General features: G+C 49.4%; 1 long non-coding RNA gene and 1 other non-coding gene across 2 annotated transcripts; both read left to right on the forward strand.

Annotated features, from left to right (window-relative positions):
- The first annotated feature begins 6,965 nt into the window (after positions 1-6,965).
- LOC110285933 (uncharacterized) lies at positions 6,966-19,014 on the forward strand. Its single transcript, XR_002377096.3, has 4 exons — positions 6,966-7,433; positions 16,228-16,424; positions 16,773-16,854; positions 18,676-19,014. It is a non-coding gene; the product is annotated as an uncharacterized LOC110285933 (long non-coding RNA).
- On the forward strand, positions 7,904-8,031 carry LOC115030059 (small nucleolar RNA SNORA17). The gene has a single exon (XR_003835647.1). It is a non-coding gene; the product is annotated as a small nucleolar RNA SNORA17 (small nucleolar RNA).
- Positions 19,015-25,969: the final 6,955 nt, after the last annotated feature.

The raw sequence follows: 25,969 nt of genomic DNA on the forward strand, positions 1-25,969 counted from the left end.
ACAGACAGAAGCTTTAAGGAGACAGGGAGGTGATGACAGCAGTTCAGTGGATCACTAGGGTGTTCTGAGGGTGCTGGCTGTGGTTATGTGGGTGGTAAAGCAAGGCGAGAGGCCATGGGAGGCATCCCCAGCATCCCGGGGTTGAAGGTGAAGCTTCTGCAGACAGTGAGGGGAGAAGTGGCCACTCTGACTCACTGACTCAGCATCCCTGTTTCTCTCCTGTTTCGTGCACCAGTGAATCTCACTTGGTGGAGACGTTCCCAGAAAACAAGCCAGAGGCTTCTCTTCCTGTGTCAAAAGGACCCGAGCAGGGCATGTTCGCTGCTCATCTTTGCAACCTGGACTTGTTTCTTTATCTTTCCTTAGTTAAAGACAAATGAGGCAACTTTTCACTGTTTTTGTAATAACTACAGGTCTCCAATACACTGCTTCTTGTTTCCCCAAAGTTTTATCATTATGATAATGTGAACTGAATACATTTCTACACTACACTCTCTAGAGATAATTCTCTATAAGACAGGGGACTGGCTTACTCTGTAATCTGTGCTTATCTGTGGAGTTGAAACAGAGCCACTGGGAGACCTGATTTTGTCCCTTGGTGCTCTGTGGTGGAGGACTCAGGTGTCCCCACTGGTCTGTGTTCTAGGCACTGGGTGTCAGGGTCTCATGTGTTGAGTTACACGCCTCTCAGTGGAGGCCTGTCTTAGACAACAAGCTTGGGAAACTGGTTTCCACTGAACTGCTCCTCTGTCTTCAGAAAAGACACACTCAGAGTCCCGGCCAGGAAGAGTCCTTTCTGATGTGCCCGGGACTCCTGTTAACAGAAGCCACATGTCGTGACTGAATGGACGTGATTCATGTTGGTTCCTTGTCTTCAAAGCCACAGTCTTCTTCCTGCTAAGCCTTCAGTGTGGAGAGACAGCAGCCTGCGAGAGATGGCAGCCTGGGACAGAGACATAGCAGCCTAGGACAGACAGATAGCAGCCCTGGACAGACAGACAGCAGCTTGGGAGAGGCAACAGCCTGGGGGAGACAGAGAACAGCCTGTGAGGGACCGGCAGCCTAGAATCAGAACAGACCTAGGGTCTAGCCTCTTGGCCACACCTACCATGTAACTTGGAGCCAATCATCTTCTTTCTCAGAGCTTCAGCTTTCCCACCTGTAAAATGAAAACAGTTTCCTCTACATGGCTTTACTGAGAGATGTGCAGGAGAGGGCTTTGTGCTGAGGGAAGGGACTAACAAGAGAGTAGGGTTGCCTGTGACGTAGAGACTTCCCTGTGGGATGGCCACCTTTTGGGGAAGGCCTGCATTCTTAACTGGCCTCTCTGGGAGGAAGGTGAACACATTTTCCCAACAGTCCAAAGAGTATAAATATTTCAGGTTGTTTCTGGCAACAGAGTTTCCACAGCATTTTCTCAGTCCTGCCGCAAATGCAACCACGGGCCAGGTTAATGTCAAGAACCTGGTTCTATTCCAGTTTAAGGGTGCAAACAGCAGGGCCACGCTTTCACAGTGCTGCCACAGAAGGAGGTACACAGACAACACACAGTACTCTGGGCAGGAGGGGAAGGGCCCTGGACTGATGTCACAGTCTTCCTCAGAAAGCTAACCCAGAAGGCACATACAGTGAGTTCTCAGGGCCTCAGCAGTGTGGGTCTTTATGGGGTGAAAGGTGAGAGCTTGCTAAGCCAATCAGGCTGCAAGCATTTACAAAGCACCTACCTTACAGTTGGGCAGTGATCTGGGGAGTAAGGAAGACAGTTACCATCTTACAAAGACTCTCACCGAGTGGCTGGTTTCAGATAGGTTCTTCATGCCATCCTGGTAAGAACTCAGGTGTGAGGCAGAATTAGCAAAATTCTTCTCATTATCCTCATTATTGTGCTTATAGCTCCCGATAACTTCCTGGGAAGGGTCGGGGGATGCTAACTTTTCTCTGCTCAAGATCCTAGCCAGTTCGTGTTCTCAGAGTTGTTACAGTCTATGTTCTCTGGCCTGGGAGATGCTGGGGGTGTACCCAGAGCAGAGAAGAAAGATATCCACATTTATTGGGTGGCTTTTCTCACCAGGGACATTTACAAGCTCATGGAAGTCTTTCTAACTCCCCTGCAAGGTGTTTTGGCCCATTTTCCAGTTAAGCGGGGCCCAGAGACGCTAAGCAAGTTGCTAAAGGTCACACAGCACAAGACTAGGCCAGGATTTCAGGCCTTCTGTTTGCAGGTGACTCCTCTTCTTTTGGCACAACACAGACCCTTGGGTACTGGGGTGTCTTCTCCATGAGCACTTATCAGCAAAGGTTACCTGCTTCCTATTCAGCAGTCACTTCTCCCTCTCTTTCCCTCTTGCTATTGCTTGTCGAGGTAGCCAAGTCCCCAGGGTTAGTTGAAGAAGCATGTCCCTGTGGCCCGAGCATCGCTGTGGTCTTAGGCTGGGAATCATGGGAGACAGAGCTGCTGAGATTTGGGTGTGGAAGTTTGTTGGGGTGGAGCTCTTAGGATGCACATGCACTGGGGAGGAGGGAGGGGCAGGTAAACAGAGGGAGGTCTTGGATTGCACTAGTCACAGCAGGGGCTTATTCTCTGGAAAGTTCTGGAGCCATGGTACCCCTCAGAATTGTCCTACTGTGAACTAATAAGCCAGGTAGGGCCTCTGTACCTGATACACAAGCTAGAGTTATCTGAAAGAAGAAAGCCTAATTGAGAAAATGCCTTCATAAGATCCATCTGTAGGGCATTTTCTTATTGATGGGGGAGGGTCCAGCCCATTGTGGGTGGTTCCACCCTGGACTGGTGGCCCTGGGTTCTATAGAAAGCAGGCTGAGCAAGCCATGGGGAGCAAGGCAGTAAGAAGCATCCCTCCATGGCCTCTGCATCAGCTCCTGTCTCCAGGCTCGTGCCATGATTGAGTTCCTTCAATGTTGTGCTACAATGTGGAAGTTTAAGCCAAGCAATCCTTTCCTTGCCAACCTGTTTTTGGTCACAGTGTTTCATCACAGGAACAGAAACCCAAACTAGGACAGTTGGGTTTTAGGTAAACACCCCTCGTCTCTGAATGGTCTAACAAGAGATGGCTGAAGTCACAGGAATGGCCAGGTAGATTCATGGGCAGACGACAGATGTTCAGCAGATTAACCGATACCCAAGAGAAAGCCAGAGTACTGTTGTAGGAACACTTGTTCAATATTGCTTTAACTATGGCTTTGTTCCCAGTGGAGAAGGAGACATCTGACATCTGTCATGGTTTACACCACACCAAAGCCATGTTTACAGGAGAGAAGTGGTTCACTTCCCCCATGGACAACACCTAGTTAATTTTGATCTTTAAGAAACATCATGATCCAACAGGCACGGACCTGAGTTGGAAGCGCAAAATGGGAAAGCCCAAAGACTGAAAATCTTGAATTCCTGGTGGTGCTTTGGCATGGCCAGAGGAAGTGCACCCTGCCGTAGAGCTGAACCAGAAGGCCGGATGGACCCAGGACAGCTTTTCTTCTCTCCAAGACAAGTTTTGAATTCCCAGCACACAATAGTACTTAGACAGTGCCAGCTAAAGGACGGAAGGAGTGACTTGCCTCTCCCAAGCTGGCCATTTTCAGTAGTACCAGCACACGTGTTGACCTTAAAAGTTACAGACTTGGAAATCACTGAGTTCTTCCTTTTTTCCTCTCCAACCCCAACCCAAGTCCTAGGCACGTTTCTATCTCCAGAAAGTTCCTCAAGTCCCTCCAGCCCTGTGTGCCCTGTGGACGCATAAGTGTCCAAGTGGACAGCACCTACTGGCTCCCCTTCAGCAGCCCTCACGCCAGGCAGCCTGCTTTCACTTTGGCTTGCTGTTACATTCATTTTCCAGCCACTAAAACCCAATGCGATTCTGTCATAGCCCTATGTCTTCAGTATCTTTCTTTTGAACTGTGAATAAGCCCCACCTTCCAACAAGGCCCTGCTTGATCTGGCTTCCACCTACATCACCAGCCTTGCTTTGTGCCCTGCCACTTAAGTAATGTATTCTTCTCCTTGTCTTCTTGTTATCCTCCCACTTAGGGATTGCCATGACACAACCATTGATAAATATCTGTTGGATGGATAGGTGAGGGGTGGGAGATAAACAGATGGGTTATCTGGTAGATTAAAGGTTGGATCATTAATGAATGAATGGGTGAGGGGTAATAAGAGGATTATAAATGGGTGGATGGACAGAGAGATAAAGTAATAGATGAACAGAGAGATAGATGGGTGAATGGATGGGGCTTGTGGCTGGCTGGATAAATGAACAGATATGTGGGTAGATAGGTAAATATGTGAATGGATGTATATATGGATAGATGCATGAATGAGGGATGGATAGATGGATGGGTAAAGATGAATGTATGTATACAGGATAGATGGATGGATGGATGGATGGATGGATACAGGGCTTGATAGATACATAGATGGATGAAGGAACAGGAGGCAGCCATGTTTGATCAGAAGACAGATGCTATCTTTTGGTCAAAGTTCATGGTCAAGCTAAAGCTCCAAACTCTGCCATGCTCCCTTTTGCCACATGGACTGTAGCTTGACCGCACTGGTAGTTCTGACTTCTATGCACCATGAGCTTTGGAGAGATATGGGAGCACTGACGTAGCCCAACCCAGTCTGAAGCAATAGTTGACTGGCCCATTCATATTTGTTACATTTCTTTAAACTTTCAGTGGGACTTCAGTCTTCCACCTCACATTTCCAATTTCCTCTGTTCAGATGGTGACTAAGGCAGGGAGCATGCTTCTCCCCTTGGTCGCTAACATCCTGTCAATCAATTCTGTGGAAACACAGCCTGCCTGCCTGGATCTGCAACCTCACAAAGAGCCATCACTTGGGCTGTGTGATGCTTCTGGTTCTCAGTGCCATCTTTGATTTATTAAACGTTTTTTTTTTTAGTAAAATTCTGCATTCTTTTAGCACATGGAAAATCCTGTCTCATGAAATAGAAAACCCAAAAGAGAGAGGAGGGATCTAGAGATTTGCACGTCTAAACTTCCTGTTTTTCTGAATACAATGTACCAATATTTTCAAAGCCTCTTCACTTTGAAGGAAGAGGGACCTCTGAGTCCCTCTCTAAAGTGAATTTTCTGGCATTGCTGGCTTCCCAAAGTACATCAGTATGCTGGTTATGTGTTGTGCAAGCAACAGTCTGAGTTGGCATCAGATGGCCACTGACTTGATGAGTGACTTTGGGCTAGCTGCTTAGTCTGAGTCTGTTTTTAATCAGTTTTGTGCTTCAATGTGCATGATGATATTAGCAACATTTCCTGAAACACAACAGATACTTAATTTGTATTAATTTGCCTTTTTTTTTCCTTCTTTAAATTTTCATTTTCCTTTGTGGGACTGGGGACAGATTGAGCCTGAGACCTCGCCTGTTTTAGGTAAGAGCCCTACCACTGGGCTGTACCTCAGCTCTCTTTTCACCTTTGTTTTGACACAAGTGTCTCAGCATGTTGCCGAGGTTGGCCCTGAGCTCCCTTGGTAGACTTGGTTTTGAGCTCATGATCCTCTTGACTCAACTTCCCAACTCCTGAGATTATATGTGGATTGCCATGCCTGGCTTGTCTGTAATTTCTCCTGGAAAATGTGGAAGTGTAAGCTGAATAAGCCCTTTCCTTCCCAATTTGCTTCTTGGTCCTGATGATGTTTGTGCAGGAATAGAAACCCTGACTAAGACACCATCTATCATGGCAGGCTATGAATCCTTACCCTCAGCATGCACTCCAACAATGGACCTTATGTAATGTGACACTAGTTGTCACATGGGCGATTATCTTCACTGGTGTGTGTGTGTGTGTGTGTGTGTGTGAGAGAGAGAGAGAGAGAGAGAGAGAGAGAGAGAGAGAGAGAGAGAGAGTGAGTGTGTGCATCTAATACAGGCTTTGAGTGTGTGATGGAGATGAGAAGATCAACTTCACTCACAGCCCTTAGTTCTGAGTTTCAGTTTCTTTGTCTGGCATAGGGAATATTGGTACATACCTCATAGAGTTGCAACTGTGTGGGTTAGGATGGGCAAAGTTCAAATTGCTTGGGCTCATCTGCGAACATGAAAGCACCCTCCGATGTCTACAGCAGGATCTTCCATGCTACTGTCTCTGGGTCCAAGCAAACAAGCCAGGAAACAGAGTGGAATCTAATTTTACTGTCTCAGGTGGCACCAAGAGCCCAGTTGGTCAGATAAGGATTGTTCAAAAGACACTTCAAATAAATGACCAATACTAAAGGTAGACAATGACACAAAGGAACAAACAGACGCTGCAGCCACAGTCTGTACAGAATAAAATATGTGGGAAGAAGGCTGGCTGTCCACTGCCTTTACTTTAGCTGTGCTTGCAAAATAACCCTTTCCCTAAATGGACTGTGAGAATGCCTGAAAAGTCAGCCTGAGGACCACCAACAGGAGCCCCTCTCCCCTTCATGCCTCTGTGCATGCTGTAGAACTGCTTTGTGGGTAAAGCCACTCTCTGTGTAGCAAGAGAGAGCAGGGAGAGGGGCTCTTGCCAAGACTCTCTGTTATTTCCAGAAGAACTTGATGATCACTGGAGGCATGGTTGGCCCAGGTCAGTCTGCTGCCTCTAAAGGGTTTGAAGATGTACTTGGCAGGTGTATAGACCCAAGCTTTAAGCTGTCACTTCCCTATGTGTGAAAGTAACAACCAGGTTCCTGAGTTGAGAAGACAGGGCAGTGTGACTCTGAATGAAACTTGGTCCATGGATTGGGGTTAATTTTCTTGGAGCATCTCTGTACCATGAAACAGATGAGAGTGACTTTCTCAAACCGCAGGAACCCCAACTGTAAACTACAGTTTATTTGACCCAAGGAGACAGCGCTGTTATCTGGAGCCAGCATGGCTCTGGAGGACAATGCCCTGTGAAAGCGGGCAGCCCGTTCTTTCCTTGTTCCTGTTGACCGGCTAGTTTCCCAGACTGCTGCATATTGATCATGGGGTGTGATTGTACTCTGTGCCCTGCAGCTCTTCTGCCACTGTGTCATCCCTGCTTGTCAAACGGCTCGGCAGTGGACAGCTTCGTCTCATGAGTGGCTCTGCATCTCTGGAGTTTAAGTGGTCCTCTGACCTGCTGACTGAGCTTGCCCTCCGGCAGAGAGGCGTGAAGAGGATGTGAAGGAGCCAGCTGCGGCTTGTGCACCTGTCAGGTAGCCTCCACCTCAGCCTTCTCAGCCCCACCTCAGCTGCAGGCCTGTGGCAGAGGTCTGTAATATCTGTGCCTGGACTTGGCGGCTGCCTTCGGCTTCTCAGCCTCGAAGCCCTGCTTCCACTGTGATGGAAGAGCCTAAGAGGTCTGGTGTCACCGCTGCTTGGAGCTCACCAGTGTTGCCACACTGTCCACAGGACAAAGTTCAGCTGGATTAATGTGACACAAAAGGCCCTGCTAATAATCTGTTGCTGGTAGGTTGTGCTCCTTCCCCAGCACTCCAAGTTCCTCTCGTGCCCGTCTCCACACCAGCACATTTCCTCCACCCCAGCACAGCATGTATCCTGACTAATGTCTTCTAATGTCTCCACTTGAGGGAGGTCTTCTCAATATCTGGCCTTGGAAAGAGTCCCACATATCATCTAAAACCAAAGTTGAAAGGTTTTAGCTTCCCTGGGATTCAGAGATAGCTCTCTTCCTACAGATGGGCCACTTTGGCATCTTGCCTGTCTGTGGTCTTAGGACACTGGTGGGTTAGCCATTCATGGGGACACTTTGGGTCTGGCACTGTGATTGGTTGGTGCTAGGTATTGTCGGCCGAAGGTATAGAAATAGATGCATCATTTTATGGGTGTGTGAGAAAACCCAGGTCTCAGAGGGGGTGACTGGAGGGGAGAAGGAAGGAGAAAGAGGAGCAGCAAGGTGGGCTTAGAAACCTGGAGCCCCCGCCCCCAGAGGCCTTGCAGTTGAGACTGCTGTGTCACATGCGCGTCAGTAGGTGGCAGGAGAGAGGCTATGTCTATGCGCTATGTTCTGATCTGTGAATATCCGAATGACTAGTAGTTTAATATTCCCTGAAAAAAGGGAGCCTGAGACAGCTACTAGTTCTAGCACCAGGCAGATTCAGATAGGCTCCCAGGGTGGGGAGCAAGCCAGAAACTAGAAAAACTTTGCCTGAGACTATGGGCCCACTATGGGCCCTGAGCAGAGGTAAGCCCAAGAGAAACGACCCTGCACATTCCTGGTTTGCTTTCTAGGAAGAATCAGACCCTCCTGAAGCTAAGCTCATCTCACGGTGGCCCTTGGGACTTGGTGGTCACACTGAAGCCAACGCATCCCAAAGGCCTCTGAGACCAGGTCTCCTTTTAGGTGGGCTTCTTCTGGTCCCTTCTTAGGAACTCGGCCCTCTGCTCTGTCCTTTTCACAGAGGTTACTTTGAAACGATAACACCGCACATAGCTTCAGACCCCAACAGGGACAACCCTGACGTGGAGAATTGTCAGAAGTGACCAAGTCTTTGAGAGATTCTTAATTCACAAGTGATGCTCTGGTCAAGTGGTCAGGGCTTCATTCACACCTGGCAGGACTGGCAGAGATGGCTCAGTCTGGCTTGCAAGAACTGACTGTGCACCTCCTGCTCTCAGACTGGCAGCTTGAAGTCAGCCACGTGGGGGCATTGTAACCCAGGGATTGCTGGGTGCTGTAAGAGTCAGTTCCGGGTTCAGCACCAACGCACCTGCTAGAAATGAGGACCCAGGAGGCCAAGAGCATTTCAGGGCCAGCAGCATCATGGTTGGGATGTGCTAAGAAGGACTTCCCAGAAAGGTTTGAGTCGGACTTCCAGGTGAGTGCAGAAAGGTAACCGGGGGTGGATCACACTTAGTTACACAGATAAACACACTGATTGTACAATGGCTTCCAAAGGCGCTCATCCCTCAGAGTCCGTGAATCCAAACTTCCTACGTCAGAAGGAACTTTGGAAATGTAATCACCTCTGTGGCCCTTGTGGCAGAAATGCGACTTTAGATATCAGGTGGGCCCAGGCTTTTGTTGTTTGTTTGTTTGTTTTAAAGCTGTGAATCCTTAACAGTAGTAAGTGGAAAAGCTTTCCTGGCTGTGTCGGAAAGATGCCAATGTGTGAGAGGCAAACTTGTAAAGACAGAAGGGACCATGGGCCGGTGGCCTTGCCAGGCAGAGAAATAGCCTGCTGCTGATAGCTGGCAAGACAGAGATTGCTGAGGAAACCAGCCCAGCCTTCACTGTGATGTTAGCCCACAGAGACCTGTGGCTCGGGTGCATCATGCTTGCCTTAGCACGCATCAAGTCCTAGATTCAATTCCCAGGGCTATATAAACCTGGTACTGGTAGTCCCTGCCTATATTCCCAGCATATCGGAAGTCCAAGGTCATCCTCTGTTGGGTAGGTCAGCCTAGGGTATGTGGGAGCTTATCTCAGAAAGGAGTAGGGGTAGGTAAGAAGAATCAGAGAGGAAGATGATTCTAGAGGTCTGGTATCAAGTGACAATACAGAGAGGATGTAGATGAACAACATTAGGCTGCAAGCTCAGATGGCCAGACCCAGGCAATGAATAGGAAGAGGGAGGCGGGGGTCAGGGGGGACAGCAGAGGGAGGGTGGTCACGGCGTTAAACTTCAGGGCCGAGGAGGATATGGGGTTAGTGAAGGCCTTTCTTTGGTCCATCTACACAGTCCACCTACATCAGGACCCTGCTGGAGTATGGTCCCCAGTGACCAGAGAGTTTGACCTGGAATAAAAAGTCACCAGGAACCTGGAATCCATCAGGTGTCTAAGAGTGAGTGGCAGTCTGTATTCAGGGCTCCCCATCTACTTCCCCTTTGCAGTCAATTAAGCCCAGAGTGGTAACAAAATCCATCAGTACAGACTTGGAGGAGAAGACAGGACTTGGGCTGCTGCAGCCTATTATGAAAAGGAGGGCCATGACCACGCCCTCGAAGCCCACTCCCACCTCCAGAGGAAGAGAGAGGTGGCACCCAGCTTCCCCCAAAGCCCTGGCCTTGTTGCTGAAGGAGCCAAGTGAGGGGGGAGGGGCTCAGGCTGACCAGAGGCTGCAGCCCCATTCTTGCTGTCTCCCATTTTGCTAGGCCCACTCAGACTCTGCGAGAGGAGGGTGATTATTTGAATTTCTTGTTAGAAACTCATCTGTGTGGACAGAATCCAATATTTTTCTTCCCCCAAAGCTACTATCTACCTATCTATCTGGGGTAATTGATTCTTACTTTTCCTATAGCGGTAGATTGAGTTTGCTGAGGAAGCAGTTCTAAATGGTAAATCGCACAGACAGAAACAATCAAAGCTCGAGTGATTGCCCTCTGAGGATTCCCTCAGCAGGATTTTTCCACCCCAAAGGTTAGACTGCTATTCCTGACCTCTAGAGAGAGCATGGCTGGTCCATCCACTGCTCAGGGTCATAAGACCAGAATCACAGACTGTTCCAAGTGAGGCTAGCTGGGTTCTGGGTCCTCTGCTTAATAAGACATATATGACCTTGGATGGATCAATGCCCAGTGTCCTAGAGTGGTGCTGAAACAAAATACCTGAGGAAAAACAACTTAGAGAAAGTTTTACTTTCGGCGTATAGTTTAAAGCGCGGTCTATCATGCTGGGAACGTAATGGCGGCAGGCACTTAGAACAGTCACACCGAGGTCACAATCAGGAAGCAGAGAGAGGTGGACTCAGTCAGACCCTCAGCTTCCTTTTCCTGTTAACCCAGCCCAGGCCTCGCGCATGGGACCCTGCTGCTCACATCCACAGGAGGTCTTACCACCTTAGGAAGCCTCTCTGCAAACACACGCACAACCTCACTCAGAGGTGGCTCCTCACTGACTGAAAGTTCAGTCAAGTTGGCAGTGGAGATCATCGCACCGAGGAACCGTTGGTGATTTGTTAGAGCGGCTTATAGGCTATGGTCTAGCCAATCCAACAATGGCTGTCTACTCATAGAAAGTCCAAAAGGCTGGATATCTCAGCTGGTCTGCAGGATATGCTAGGATCCTGGAGAAGTAGGATCTAATTCAGTGGAGGAATGAACTTGCCCGAGGCCGAAGAGCCTGAGCCGATGGCTGTGATGTCCTTCTGTGTCTCTTGCCACCAGGAGGTGTGGCCCAGGTTAAAAGTGGGGCTTCCCACTTCAAAAGATCCGTATTCAAGGTGGTCTTCCCACTCCAAATGATTTAATTAGGAGAATTCCACCACAGGTGTACCCTGCTGCTTGGGTTTTAGTTAATCCCAGATGCAGTCAAACTGACAACCAAGAACTAGCTGTCACAACCGTCAAGCAACGTGTCATAGCCAAAGCTCTGTCCCTTCAGAGCAGCGGTTCTCAGCCTTCCTAATGCTACGACCCATTAATACAATTCGTCATGTTGTGGTAACCCCCTACCTTAAAATTATTTTCATTGCTACTTCAAAACTGTAATTCTGCTACTGTTATGAGTCATAATGTAAGTCTCTGTGTTTTCAGACCGTCTTAGGTGACCCCTGTGTAAAGGTCATTCAGGCCCCTAAAGGGGTCGCAACCCACAGGTTGAGAGCTGCTGCTTTAGACTGTGGCCCCCTTAGTGTCCTGAGGAAGTGCCTGAGGAGACCAGCAATCTTCTCTTGCTCTCAGTGGACTTGAGATCTCTAACTTGGGTGGCGACAGAGCTGAATAGCACATTATTCGCTTCCTATTAGCCTATCCTATTGTAGCAGTTCTGGTTGGGTAGAGATCACAGCCTAGGTTGCTTTAGGGACTTCAAAGCCTTTTGTTATGTGATAGGCCCTCGTTGTATAGCCTGGGCTAGCTCTGAACTTGCTAGCCCCAGCCTCAGCCTCCAAAGTGTTGGGATTACAGTTGTGGCTTGCCATGTCCTCCTTTGAAGGCTGGTTTTCTTGTGAAAACAATGGCTCTTCACGTGCGTCTGTAGGCATGAGATGGTGACCAGACCTGGAGAAGAAGGCGTGCCAGCTTTGTCTTCATGTTCTGTCTGTCTTCTGTGCCATCTTAACCTATGGGTCAAATTCCACTCAGTCATGCACATCAACACGCTAATCACTGAGAAGTCTGCTCAGGGCTATCACACAGGGCGAACTGGATCCAGAAAGGCACATAGCAGCCTCCAGGACCTGAAGGAGTGACTTGAGGTGGCACCCCAGGTTGTTGTTCCCAGAGAAGACAGGAGTACCCCCTCCCCTTTATTAACACCTGACTCTTCTGTATTGTTCTCATTCCGTATCTGACTCCCCAACCCTCCTGCAGTCCAGAAGCTGGCGTGTGACTGAAGCTCTGAATGCTCCATCCCTTGTTCACTGAATGCAGCCTTTGTCTCCCCTAACACTTGCCCCACAGACATTGGTTTTCCCAGGAGATGAGTTTGGGCCTTGGTCAGGTTCACTCTGAGCCTCGCTTTCCCTCTCCTTCAGGGCCCTCGTGGAAGGTGGATGGAGACTCTGCTGTTTTCTCTGCATTGCGATTATGAACACACAGCCTAGAAAGCATGTGCCCAAGTGTGACAATATCACACGTAGCGCATGTAGCGCATGGCCCACAGCTTGCCCTTTTAGCTCCAGGCCTCCCCTGCATCACTCTGATAGAGGGGACCGTGCTTAGATTCTCTCGCCCTCGACTTCTGGGTGCGTTTGGCCACTCTTGGGCAATGGAGATCAGAAGGTGACAGGAGGTACTTGCTAGGGGTCCTTCCCCTTCTTTCACCTCCTGTAGCCTCTGGATATGACGGAGTCTCCTCTACCATCCCAGGACCTGCTCAGAGTCTGGTGGCATCTGACTGGCTATGGCGCGAACCCTTGCCATCTCCACATACTGCGTGTCTAACGCATGCATCTCACTGCATTGCATCAGCTCAACAATCAGAGAAGAGGATGCTCTAACCATTAGTCCCACTTTGCAGATGAGAATACTGGAGTCTGAGAGTGGCGGACTTGTCTGCTACCAGAAAGAGATACAAGGTCACCAGACTATCTAAGGCCATGGGCATTTTACTAGCCAAGGGTGAGACAACTGTGGTGGCCTGGCTCAAGGCTCACTTCTGTTAGCCAACTGTGGCCCCAACCACCAGGTCCACCCTAGCCCCCAACTCTGCAGCCCCAAGAAGCAAGAAGCCACCCCCTAAATCTCCATCAGTTCTTGTGACAGACACCCGAGCTAGGCTGCAGGAAGCCCCTGTGACTTTGATGGGAGCCCAGATCCCATGCAGGCACTTCCAGGAGATGGCTTGCTTTGAACAGATCACTCAGTATAAAGGAGAAGGGAAAGTGAGGGGGTGGAGGAGGCAGGAAAGGGAGAGGGTGAGAAGAGACGAAGCTCCCGGTTTCTCAGAGCCCAACCCAAGAGTCTCTGATGACCAGCGAAAGGCTTTGAAAAAACGGAGGGCAGCCGTAGAAACCCCACTCTCTGAAAGTGGGGGTGGATCCTGGCAGATATCACATGGGGACCCCTGCTGTGGAGCCAGGGGGACCTCGAATGAGTTCAGGTGATAAAAAATATATATATAAAAGTTAATAGAGAGCTGCTACACTGTCTTCTCATTCCCAGGGAATCCTGGGGGCAGAACACGCCAGGCTGCTGCATCTTCGTGCCCAGCCAGACTCCACACACCCCGAGAGGTCGCTTAAAGTGAGGGAACATTCTCTCAGCTTGGGATGAAAGAGTCCTCCTGGAAAGTGTGCCATGCAGGATCTTGGTTTGAATGGCTCTCCTGCCATGGCCCTTCCGTCTAGCAGATTACCAAACACTCGCTGGCTGCAGGTGATGGCACCTGCAGTGAGGACCACAAAAGTGGGGTATCTGTGCCCGTGGCTAGAAAACAGGGGCCCTGAGGATGCCCCAGGAAGAGTGCCCTTCAGGATCCAAATCTGGGTCAAGTTGCTTCTATGGTGAAATCATTTGCTGCCGTCTTCCTAATGTGCTTAGAAAGGATAAAGGCGCTTTCCTGGGCAAGCAGGCCGGTGCGCGCCCACCCCGTGTGGCTTTTCTTCATTTTATCTGGACCACTCTCCCTTGACTGCCAAACTCCAACTGAGTATCAGGCTCCCCAGTTCCCTACCCGCCTGGCATCCTTCTCCACCATCACTTCGCAGGCTCTCTGCACATCCCTGTCCCTCTCTCTGGGCTTTCCTCAAGTCTGCTGTTTGTATGCCCAGCTCTTTCACATTCTCTGGCCTCAGCTGCTGAAAGGCCCAGCTCCATCTTTCTCCAGAGAAACGCTCTATTCTCTATATCAGCATCCCTTTGAGAGATCCTATAAACACATAGTTATCTGTCATCTATCCCTGCAGCGGCTCTGATGCCTCAGCCCCAGGATTCAGAGAACTGTCCATTTACACATGCCAGTGTTCTCAGTGTTCAAGCACAAAGAGGCTTGGGAGAGCTCACGGCTCGTTGGTGTGGGGAAGGAGGCAGTCACATTCCTGGGAGGCTGAGAATGCAGGGGAGATAGTAGGTCGAGGAAGGACCCAGCAAAGCTTGCTAGCTTTCTACAGAATCCCGACCCTCCATGGGACAACACCACATGGATATGTGTGTGGTTGTGCAGGCTGGGAGTTCACCATTGCACTTGGGCCTGGGATGTATGTCAGCTCCATAGGCATCTGCCCCACCCTGCCATACTTCATCACCCATCCTGAGGTCATGCAGATGAAAACATTTCTGAACTATGATGAAAGAGCCTCAGGACAGGCTACTTGGCTGTCCTTGTTGACCTGTGACCTATGTGACCTGTGAGTGTATGTTTGAATAAAATGAGTATATTGTTTAGAGAATGGGGCCAACAGGAGGGGCTAAGAGATGACTTGACTTAGCTGCGTGAAGGAAGGAGAGGGGCGGAGGACTCCCGAGAGGCTGCTGCTGCCCAGGTCAAAGGTCATCAGCTAAGCGTCAGGTAGACAAGGTAAGAAGCTGATTATCTCAGGATGGAGACCTGATCACCAGTAAGAGAACCAGAAACAATTAACACGGAGAGGAAGTTGCCTCTGGGTTTTGAGGGGAGGGTTGTTTTCAATCAGAAGTCAGACAGCACTGTGGATTTTTTTAAAAGTCATGCTTTCAACACAGCTTAATTTACTCTTAGACAGGGTCTTACTACGGTAGCCTGGCTGGACATGTAGCAAGCCTGGAACTTGCTATATAGACTAAGCTGGCCTGAAACTCACAACTGTCAGCCCGTTTCTGTCTCCCAAGTTCTGAATTTTAAGGTGTGCACCACCATGCCTGACTGCAATGATCTAGTTGTAAAACTCTATGCTTTGGGTAAAATTTAAAAGGTTGTCATATTTTCTTAGACATGAATTTTGAAGTGGAAGGACCCATGATGCCTGTCATGTCTGCCTCCAGCCTTGTCCCACTCGGATCTCTGGGAAATACCTTAGGTCTCTGCGATGGCTCACATCCTCTGGCAGGCAGCTCGGCTGCACTTGACCACAGACATACATGCCTGCGAAGGTGTTTCTAGAGAGGTTTAACCAAGGAGGAAAGATGCCCCAAATGTTGGAAGCCGCCTCTCACAGGCTGGGGCCCTGAACTGAAGAGAGGAACAAGCTGAGCCCCAGCATTTACCTCAGCTCCCTGACTGTGGAGCCTCAAGCTCCCACACCGAGTCTGAATAAACCTTCCTCCATTTAATTGCTTGTATAAGGTCATAGTGATGTAAACCGGGCAGACCTGGGAGGGCTACCTGGCTGCCATTTTTGATCCACACTAAAGTAGGTAAAGAATATTAATTATAGAGAAGCCAGATGTCCCTGGATGGAGCCATTGAGCAACTGGGCACCAAAAGCTAAGGGTGTCCTGAAGTCCATGGGCCTGGAGCAGCAGGCTGGGCCTTCCCTGAGGCAGGAATGAGGATCAGGGCCTTGCGGACACCTCAGTGCACTTTTCAATGTGCTTTCCTGGGGCCACTGCCACAGCTGGTGTCACAGCCGGTGTGACCTTCCTCCTCACTTGACTCTGGGGCTTGGTCTACATCATACCCAGCAGTCTTAAAACTTTCCACAGGAGGGGAGAGCAAGGACCAGGTGTCCGAAGCCTTTCCCATTAGCGCCTCTCCAGCTGCCTGCCCATCTCCCATTCTGAGGTCGCTCCACTGGCCCTCCATGCTTCCCAGCTCACACAGGGCCTGCCACATCCCTGTTCCTGACAGCAGGCTCCTCCAGATTATGTCTGCAGAGGTTGAAGTCCAGACTTTCTAGGGATGACTCTGCAGCCACTGAATTGTTTTTTTTTTTTTTTATAAGCCACCAACACATTCAAATGAGCACTGTGTTCTAAGAAGCCCCGAGGCCAGTTGGAAGATGTACCAGTTCCCTTCAGTGGGCCCCCAGCTGACCTATCGCACCGTTTTGGCTCCTCTGCTGTCAACCTTGACTTCCAGCCTAGACTTCCTCCTCTGAGAAGGCCAAGGTCCTAGGAATGGAGATTAGGTGACTTCTTGGTGAGTGCTGAGGTCCTCTGTGTGGGTCCTCCTGCCTGGGATAGGAAGCAAGGCTGGCCATCCTGACTCTGGACCTTTGTATTGCCTGGTGCAGTGACCTCCTAGGGTGTGGTCCCAGCAGGCCTATGGTCTCCAGGCTGAAGGAAGATGTCATGCACCTTCACAGGAGGTCCAGGCATCATCCATGTAACCCCCAGCCCTTCCCAGCCCTCTACCTCTCACCCTCTATTTGTCCTCCACAGACTGGTCTATGTGTCCTTTGCTGCATAGGAAGGACGTGGTCTGCAAACCGCTCAATGTTGGGCTTTGCCGAGGGGCTTTCTCTTATCTCCCACTCTCCTTCCTCAGAACAGAATTCAGCTGGTTTCAATGTGGGGATTAACGTAACCCAAGTGAGCAATCTACTCTTCTGCATGGAGAATACTCTCAGGTCTGTTGTTTATCTGTCTTCCGCCTACCCTACCCTAATCTTCGGAGCTTAAAAGGCTTACGATGCTTCTTAGGCCCGGAATCATTCTTATAAGGCAACTATTGATGAGCTAAACAGGAATGATTTCAAAACTTAGTGTGAGAACTTGGGGCTCCGATTCCACTGCCGCGCACCAGGCAGAAGAGAAAAGAGTCCTTGCAGGTCTCCTCAGATACTGTCTCGCCAGAGGGCCACTGTGACCCTCACACACACCAGCCCAGCACTCCCCCTCCTCATCTGATCCAGCGGTGACATCCAAGACTTCCTATCAGCTCAGTTCAAGTGCTACCTCAGCCTGAGAGGAAGCACCTTTCCCCCACTGTCCTGCCCACTTGCAACTTACACAGAGGCATCCCCCTGCAGCCCCAGGACCTGCTTTTGCTGCATTGTTTCATTTGCTGCTCACAACCCAAGGAGGAAAGTTTCTAGAGGAGGAAACAGAGGTTCAGAGAGGGGTAGAGCCCGCCCAAGAGCCGTCAGTCATGAGGTACAGTATCAGGATTTCATCTCGAGGCTCTGACTCAACAGTCTTCCCATGGCCTGTTCCTAGCTTGACTATCTCAGTAGGACAGAGAAAAGCCACAAGGCTACCATGCCAAGCTAAGCTACGCAAAGGAGCCCCTGCCCCCTCCATTGGTGCTGATTTTGGAGGGAAACTGGAATCACAGGTTTTGAGGATGTAAAGTGTGGCTGCAGGCGGCAGCTTCCCAGAGACTCTCTCACGATGCTGGGAAAACACGGTGCCTTCTTCCCTGGGATTTTCAGTCTCAGTTATGTGCAAGGCTAGGGTTGGCATGAAGCAGAGAGAAGAGGCATAGAAATCAGGACAGATACTGGGACTCACTCGTGAGAATCTATGGATGCCCCCGCCCCCAGTTTAGGGGACAGCAAGGCCCCAGGCTGTCTACACTCTAAATCATCTGAGGAATATGTGACATCTACTCAGGGACCACAGAATACACAGAGGTGTCCTGATAAAATAATAATGGGCAAGTCCTCCTCCCAGAATTCCTACAGGAAGATTTACCATCCCCCAGGGATTAGAGCTAATAAATCAGGAGTCAGGATGTAGGATAGATACACAGTGCCAGAGGCTACACACACACACACACACACACACACACACACACACACACACACACACACGGCTTGTCAGAGGAAAGAAAATCTATCATCCTCAGCTTAGGCACCCAGCAGGCACCAACCGGCAGGAAGTGGCCTACAGGAAGTCCTTAAGACAGAGAAGGAAATAGCCGTGCAGGGACTATTTACCCTGGAGACTTAATATCTGAGGGACATGGCTGCGGCTTTTAAGAATCAAATGGACCTTCTTGAGAGAACTTTGTCAAACCTTGGGTCTTTACCAGGGTTCTCGGAGCACTTCCTGGGAATCTCTCTCCCTGTAGGACTGTCCTTGTGCCCCTGAGAATTCTTAGCACTGTCTCCAACTTCTGTTCATTCAGTAACTTCCTGGTGATCAGAAATAAGCCAGGGCATTACTGAATATTCTAGATGGGGCCCTAGGTTAAGCTGTCCCCGCACGAGGATCACCAGAAAGACAAAGGCTTAATTTGGTTTTCTTTTCGAGGCTCCAGTGAGCGCCTGCCTCCTTGCTGCCAGCCACGGACAGCGCATGTGCCTGGCTAGCTCTGTGCCAGCCTCGCTTGCCTTCCCACTACACTACACGTATTCTTGCGAGGTTTCCACATTCCCTAGGTTTGGAATGTTCCTTGTGTTTCTTTCATCCTGGAACCCACATTTCTCCTTTCCTACCATATTCAGGTGCGTTGTCTAGACGAGTTGTCTCCAGATAGAGCCGTTCCACACAGAAGGGAGCCGGAAGGATCGCCACACAAGGGAAAATACAGACCTCCCAGTAACCCCCTGTGGGTGGAGCTATAGACTCAATAAACACTGGCCTGGCAGAGGAGACTTCTCGGTGGAGCTGCTTCCAGGTTGTGCCGGAGACTTGGGAGTACAGCCTTTCTGAGTGCTCACCTACGCCAACGGGGCGGCAGGGCTTTATGGTTATGCAACGGTTCATGTTATGTAGCGGCCTGTGAGTAACCTCCCATCCATGCTCCTGTCGCCGACCCCAATAAATTCGTCGGTTCAGCTCGATTTGGGCAGACTGTTCCTTTGGTGGCCCGTTGTCCTGTTTCTTTGCTTCGTTGCCCCGAGTCCCTCATAAATAGACACATATTCCGTAAATGAAACTCTGCTCTTTAAATATCCATTCCTTTGGGGCCCATCTTCTAACCAGCCAACTCTATGGGCTTCCCACCCCTGTCATTCTAGCCACTGGTTGCTGGGTTTCCCCTGAGTGTAGATGTCTTTGGACAGGCCTCTGCCCGATCTGTCTCAAACGGCTTCGACAAGCGTGGAGGTGCCAAGGGCAGACACAGGGTGAAGGATGAGAGGCCCGATGACGATTTTACTACTAACCTGTCCCAGAGGAGTGGACTGCGACTTGTCACCAAGGGTGACAAGCTAGGCTAGCTTCTACCTCTTCTTCCTCAAGCTGCACATGTAGGGACTTCAAAGACCAGCATGCATCTCAGGGCAGCAAATGGGACTTGGAAATACACTGAATATATGAGGTGCCGGCTGATCTTGGGAGACTTAGGATGTCCTCAGAGACAGGAAGAGTCAAAAAAGATTTGGACAGGGTGGGAATACTAATGCCAGAGGGATTCTGGGAGTCAAGGGAGGAGGGAGGGTTAGTCAGGGAGCACTGAGTATCAGACAGTGCTTATCCCAGAGAGATAAAATGGAGGCTGGAACACTGGGCTCCTGATCTTCACTTATACCGCTCTGGACGTTCAAAACCCTCGCCCATCCTTCATGGTATTTAATTCTCACAACACAGTAGGGCAGATATTCTTTCTCAGTGACCAGGAAAGGGGGCCTGGGGCTTACAGATGGACATAAAGAACAGCGAGGTGAGGCAGGACCAGATTCTAAGCCAAGCCCTCTGCCTCTAAATTCACTCTGATTTTCAAAGAACAGGAATGTGATGAAAAACACGTTTGAATCCATTGTAGTAACAGCTACCGTTTGTCGCGGGCTCCGATGTGCCAGGCGCTATGCTAAGAGCCTTGAAGTCATCACTGTCACCATGTTCCTGTGAGGAAGGTCCTCTAATCCTCTACTGTGCTCAGGGGGGGGAAGCTGAAGCCCAGAGAGATTAAGACACTTGCCCACGGGGCAGAGCCGTGATTGGAACCAAGATGAATCTGGCTTCAAATCTGTGTGTGTGACCTTTGTAATATTTTGCCTGTTCCTCAAAGAGGAGGACTCCGGGGGCCTTTGTCCCCACGACCTGATGCTGTTTGAAAAGATATGAAGAAGGAAGGCAGCTCTCCAAACCTTCAGCTTAGCTGAGCTGCAGGCAGCACACAGCTTCCTTGGGATGGGTAAGGAAGAAGGCCAGCTGAGTGCTGGGCACATGGTCCACAGGTGACCCACTCAGACCAGGACTTCACGCCAGTAGTCACCTCCTTTCTCCCGAGGCCTAGATAGAGTCACTTTGCCAGTGTCTTCCCAGTGGAGTCTGTAGTAAAGGGGGCCATGGCGCTTTTGAACTTGAAATATCTTCACAGGCTTGTGTTCAGGAAAGTTAGTTTCCTGTTTATGGTACTGTTTTGAAGAACATAGGGCTTGTAAGAGGTGGGCCTGCTTGGTAGAAAGAGGCATGAGGGGTGGGCCTTCAACAGTTATACCAGTCCCTGGTCCTGGCCTGTGTATTCTACTTTAAGATTAGCCACTGTGTGAAGAGCTATCCTACCTCATGGGCCCACTGCTTTGGACAGAACGGTGCCTTCCTTCTTCCCGGCCAGGATGGACTGAAAGCCCTCAGAAGCTGAGAGTCTAAATCTTTCCCTCCTCGTATTGGAGGAGTCCTGATGTGTTTGGTCCTGATGACACAGACATTCATGATAAGGCACCGTGAGTCTGGTTTTCCAAGCAGTACCTTCCCTGGGAGACTCCTGTCCCCAAGTGTCCCTGGAAAGTCTTTCTGTTTTGGTTCTGAGTCCTCAGCTCACAGAAGGACTCTTGGCACAGCAAAAACACTTCACAAATATGGGTGGGATGAAAGAGCAAACCTGTGAATGGGCTTGCCCAGATTCCCTTCTGTGATTGTCCTATGCCTGGACTAGACTCAGAGTGGTCCAGGCTCAGCAGAGCCTGGGGTGTGTGTCTGTGCACCCTACTTCAAAAGACCCTCCAGGCTGAAGGTCATTTTCCTCCCCCCTGTCTACTGTTTCTGCCTGAGATCTCTGCTAAGACCCTAAGAGAAGTTCTCAGTCTTTAAGCCCCTGGCAGGAGGTGGGGGTTCTCCAGTCTTGCCTGCCCTCATCCGTCTTGCTGTAGGATGGATGGAGGGTAAGGAATAAGTCAGTCTGTTACACTTGTAGTTGCTCCACCAGCTGGAGAAAGGAGAATATAGGAACAGATGTACTGTTTCCTACTGGAAGGTACAGAAGGGGAGACTGGCTATTTCAGAAGGGAAGGTGGTTAATACAGGTAAGTTATAAATTATCTCTGCTTTCTGTTCATTCCAAAGAGAGGCGCTCACCCAAGGAAACTGTGTGGTCTTTGAAGCCCAGTTGCCTTTACTCAAATCTTTCTTTTCAACTTACTTAATTTAAGACCTTGGGCAAGGGCTGGTGAGATGGCTCAGCAGTTAAGAGCGCCGACTGCTCCTCCAAAGGACCCAGGTTCAATTCCCAGCACCTACATGGCAGCTCACAGCTGTCTGCGACTCCAATCCTAGGGGACCAGACACCCTCACACAGATATTTAAAGAAATGCCTTGGGCAAGTTGGTTAAGGTCTCTGGACTGTAGTGACCGTGTGTGAAGTGGGGTGACTCTTTCTTCATAGATTTTGATGTAGGTGGAGTGGGTACCAGAGTGTAGCACACTTTCCTGATAAGACAGTTAGTTACTCTGTGAATGTTACTTTAACCCTCCCTTGGCAAACTGCCCCCTCTTCAAGTCCTGGAGGGCAGATGACAAAGCCTACTGATCCTCCCAGGGGGGCTATGAGCGAAGCTCTCTGTGGCTTCCCTAGGTCCTTTTCAACTTTGTGCTTCCTGGATGGTGTGGAGGACAGAGATGAAAGGCGCTTAGCCCATTGGCTTTCAGAATTGTGTTTCTCTGTATCCCTGGCAGGTGCAAGGAGCCATGTCAGCCATGAAAAGACAGATTGGGCATTTCAAATTGGTTCCTAAAGCAGGTAGGTGATTGGATAAAAAGACGATTCTAATCCATTCAATTATGTGTCAAGTCCCGCACTAAAGCCTGCATATGCATCACTTCGTTTGACTGCCACCCTAGCCCTGTGAACTAGACACTCTATTATCCCCGCTGTATGGATGAGGGAATCGGGGTTCAGAAAGGCTAAGTATCTTGTCCAGGGTCACCCAGCTAGGAAGTGGTGGAGCTGAGGTTCAAACCCAAGTCTGTTTGACCTTCAAGTTCGAGGGACCTTGTTACCCATTAGGAAACGGAGTCTTGGAATAAAGGGGTTGTCACTTTGACCCTGCTTCTGATTGCTTGGTTATTCCAGTTAAATGTGTACGTTCTTTCTTAGCAGCGGGGACATTAGGGGTCCTGTGTATGAGACTCTTCAAACCCCACTACCAAAAAAGTTCTTTTTCCTCCTCATTTTTTTTTGGGGGGAGGGAGAGGATGTGAAAGGGACACTTGACCCAGATATGCAGTGTCTTTTCCAATAAGCAGATCGTAGAGAATGGCTCTTAATTAAGGCCTGACCTTCACCCAGTTCAGCTGTTTCCTGTCTCTGGCTTTCTCTTCCTACTTAGGCTGCTTTGAGAGAAAATGAGGTTGGACTCAGGAAGTATTAACCACCTTCCATGTTTCCTCTCTGTGACTCCAGAGCTGGCTCCAAACGCCTTGCTAACTACCCACTGGCAGTCACAGCTGGATGTCCCAAAACCCTCAAAGGTCTCTCTCTCTCTCTCTCTCTCTCTCTCTCTCTCTCTCTCTCTCTCTCTCTCTCTCTCTCTCTCTCTCCCCCCAGCCTGTTTTTTCTAGTGGGGATGCTGCTGCCCTTCAGCAGGTGGAGTACAGCTGGATGTCCCAAAACCCTCAAAGGTGTCTCTCTCTCTCTCTCTCTCTCTCTCTCTCTCTCTCTCTCTCTCTCTCTCTCTCTCTCTCTCCCCAGCCTGTTTTTTCTAGTGGGGATGCTGCTGCCCTTCAGCAGGTGGAGTACAGATACAAAGAAGCCTCATGAGTGGCCACCTTCCCTTTCAGTTCTGAGGATCCAAGAGGAAGCAGGTTTCCCTCCCTCACATGGTGGTCTCAGCTCAGCCTTCCTTCCAGTTCACCTGGTACTGGCTGCCACAGAGATCGCACCTCTGGGGAGAGCGACCACACCCTTACCAGCCCAACGCTGTGTGAGGTTCCCTGTTGTCTCTGACTTCTCCAAAGCCAGCTGTCAAGGGCTCTATAACCCAGCCCATCTTTAATTTACTTCCTCTTCCTCTTAGATCTGTCTTTTCACTCACACTTCTTCTGACTCCACTGCCTCTGGCTAAAATGCCTTCCTCCTTCCCCAGTGCTGCTTTAATCTACCCAGGTGCCATGACCTGGAAAGATAGTTTCCATTGTCTGACATTTTCCCACTCGGCTCAGTTGTTGTAAGTGCCTAGAGCCCTCTGTGATGTATACTCTGAAATAGATACATGGTCTACGTGAAAGAGTCGTGATTAACAATGTATCCATGAGTGTAGGCAGAAGCTATCGATTAGTGATGTCTGCTGCGGTTATAGGAAGAAGACGTTATTGATGAATAATGTCTGCCATGGGTAAAAGAAAGGCAGACTACTGATTAGAGATTTCTACCGTGGATAGAAGAGGAGAAATGGAAGTAGACTTTGTTTAAGAGCCAATGGATGTTTGTCTCTTTCTGCAGCCTCTAACAGTTGCTTGTCTCAACTTATCAAGGACTACCGTATCAACAAGCATCTTATTTTATTGGCTGGGGTGTGTGTGTGTGAGAGATCTGACTCCCTTCAACTCTTGATCTGCACCAGACAGTTAAGGACTTATTGTAGTTATGGCTAGTTCATATCAGAGCTCACTGGATGCCAGCAGCACCCTAAAGTCCTGGCCCTGTCATTTCAAATTCTCACTTACTGTCACAACTCTGTATAGCAGGTTTTCCAGCTGAACCATATTGGGGAAACAGCATTCACAGAGATAAAGCAGCCTTTTAGAGTCAACTAGACAGTGTGGTGGGACCAGTGTCTGGCTCCAAACTTTGGCAGTTAGACTACATGAATCTCAGTCTCCTTCTTTGTATATTCCGGATGGTTGGTGTGATCTGCAGCCACTTGCTTTGGATGAGATTTCTACCGTTATTTTAATGTCTTGATGGGAAGAAACTTGCTATATACTTATTATATCCTTCCCTGCCACACTGAAGTATCCAACAGCTCTAATCCAGAATAGATGGGATGTCTACAACGATGCTCTTTTAGGGTTGGGCCTATTTATCATTCTTACAGCTCCCTTATAATTTGGGAATATGGACTGAATGTCACAGATGCATACAGAGCGTGGGACCCTGGCTTGAACTGATTCAGGAATTCTAAAAACATTACTCCAGGGGGTAAAAACAGCGTCTTTGCTTTTAATGACGTTTCTAAACTTTCCTGGATGCAGTAGCAATGTTGTACCACAAGAGGGCAGTAAAGACAAGGATACCAAATCCAATTTGTAAGCCAGGCCTCAATAAATCAAGGAGAGTCCAGCGGGGAGGGATGTTGTTTCTTTTATTGTGGCTGCTGTCATTAATCTCAGACTACTTGTGCCACAGCAGGCAGATGCAAAGATCTAATGGATAATAATTTCCTTGAAACTTCCAGCAGAATGCGGGAACAGGCATTTAGTCATCTATGTCTTTGTCCAGCCTGTATTTATTGAGCGTCTACTATATTATAGCTCTGTGTTGTCAGGGAAGAGAGGGAGGACCATGTAGGATAGGCAGACTGGCAAATTCTAGTGCGTTTGTGAAAAGACCTCTGGGAGTTCCAGAGCTTGTCCGAGAGCCAGGAGGGCATCTTGTAGGAGGTGACATTTGACTTTGCATTGGAGGTCAAAGGTGGGCACCTCAGATAAACAGAGTTGGAGAGGGACAACCCTAAGTTTCATATCAGAGAGTGATCATCATAGCCCTATCCTCTTCCTCTATGATGAACTCACAGGTCACTGAATTAGGAGCTCGACAGAGGGCCTGAGCCGCGGAGCCAGCACACCTGAGAATCTTGGGGTCCTGAGGGCTTGGGGAAGTGTTTGGAGTACCACTTAGGTTGATCCCCTAGGAAGCTCCTGGGAGAGTCCAGAACGCTCCTTCCCTCCATTTGTGGCAAGGTTCTTACTTATTCCCTGACCCTGATCCTTTAGCCCAAGATCTCTGGCTGAGAGGAAGGCACAGGGAGAAAACAAAGCGCATGAACTACCATCATGAACACCTGGGGGCGCTAGAGAGCAGGCACCGCCCTTCCCAGGGGTCTGGGGAGGCAGAGGAAGGAGGGGCTAATACATGATGCCTGTGGTCTCAGGAGCAGTATGGACAGAAAGGTCCCGCGCTGTCTATCACCAAGATGACCTCACAGCAGCAATAATAAAACCCTAACTTCAATTTGCTGAGAACAAGCCATGCCAGGCTTTTCCCCGGATAGGAAATGTTTACAACTGCACTTCCTGGCTGGTGTCCTTACTGTTCCCATTTTGCAACCAAACACACTGAGGCTCAGGGAGTTCAAGGGACTAAGAAGACTTCCTTAAAAAATGCAATATGCCAGGCCTGTAACCCCATCTAGTAAGGCCAGCCTGGGGTACAGAGAGAGTCCAGTCTTTGGATCCCACAACACACATGCATGCACACATTCACAAAAGCCAAGATTAGGACTTAGTGTGGTTTTTTTTTTTTGGTTGTTTTTTGTTTGTTTGTTTTTTGAGACAGGGTTTCTCTGTATAGCTCTGGCTGTCCTGGAACTCACTCTGTAGACCAGGCTAGCCTCGAACTCAGAAATCCACCTGCCT

Source organism: Mus caroli, unplaced genomic scaffold, assembly GCF_978045245.1.
Source record: "Mus caroli unplaced genomic scaffold, Mus_caroli_1 scaffold_20, whole genome shotgun sequence".
NCBI classification, from domain to species: Eukaryota; Metazoa; Chordata; class Mammalia; order Rodentia; family Muridae; genus Mus; species Mus caroli.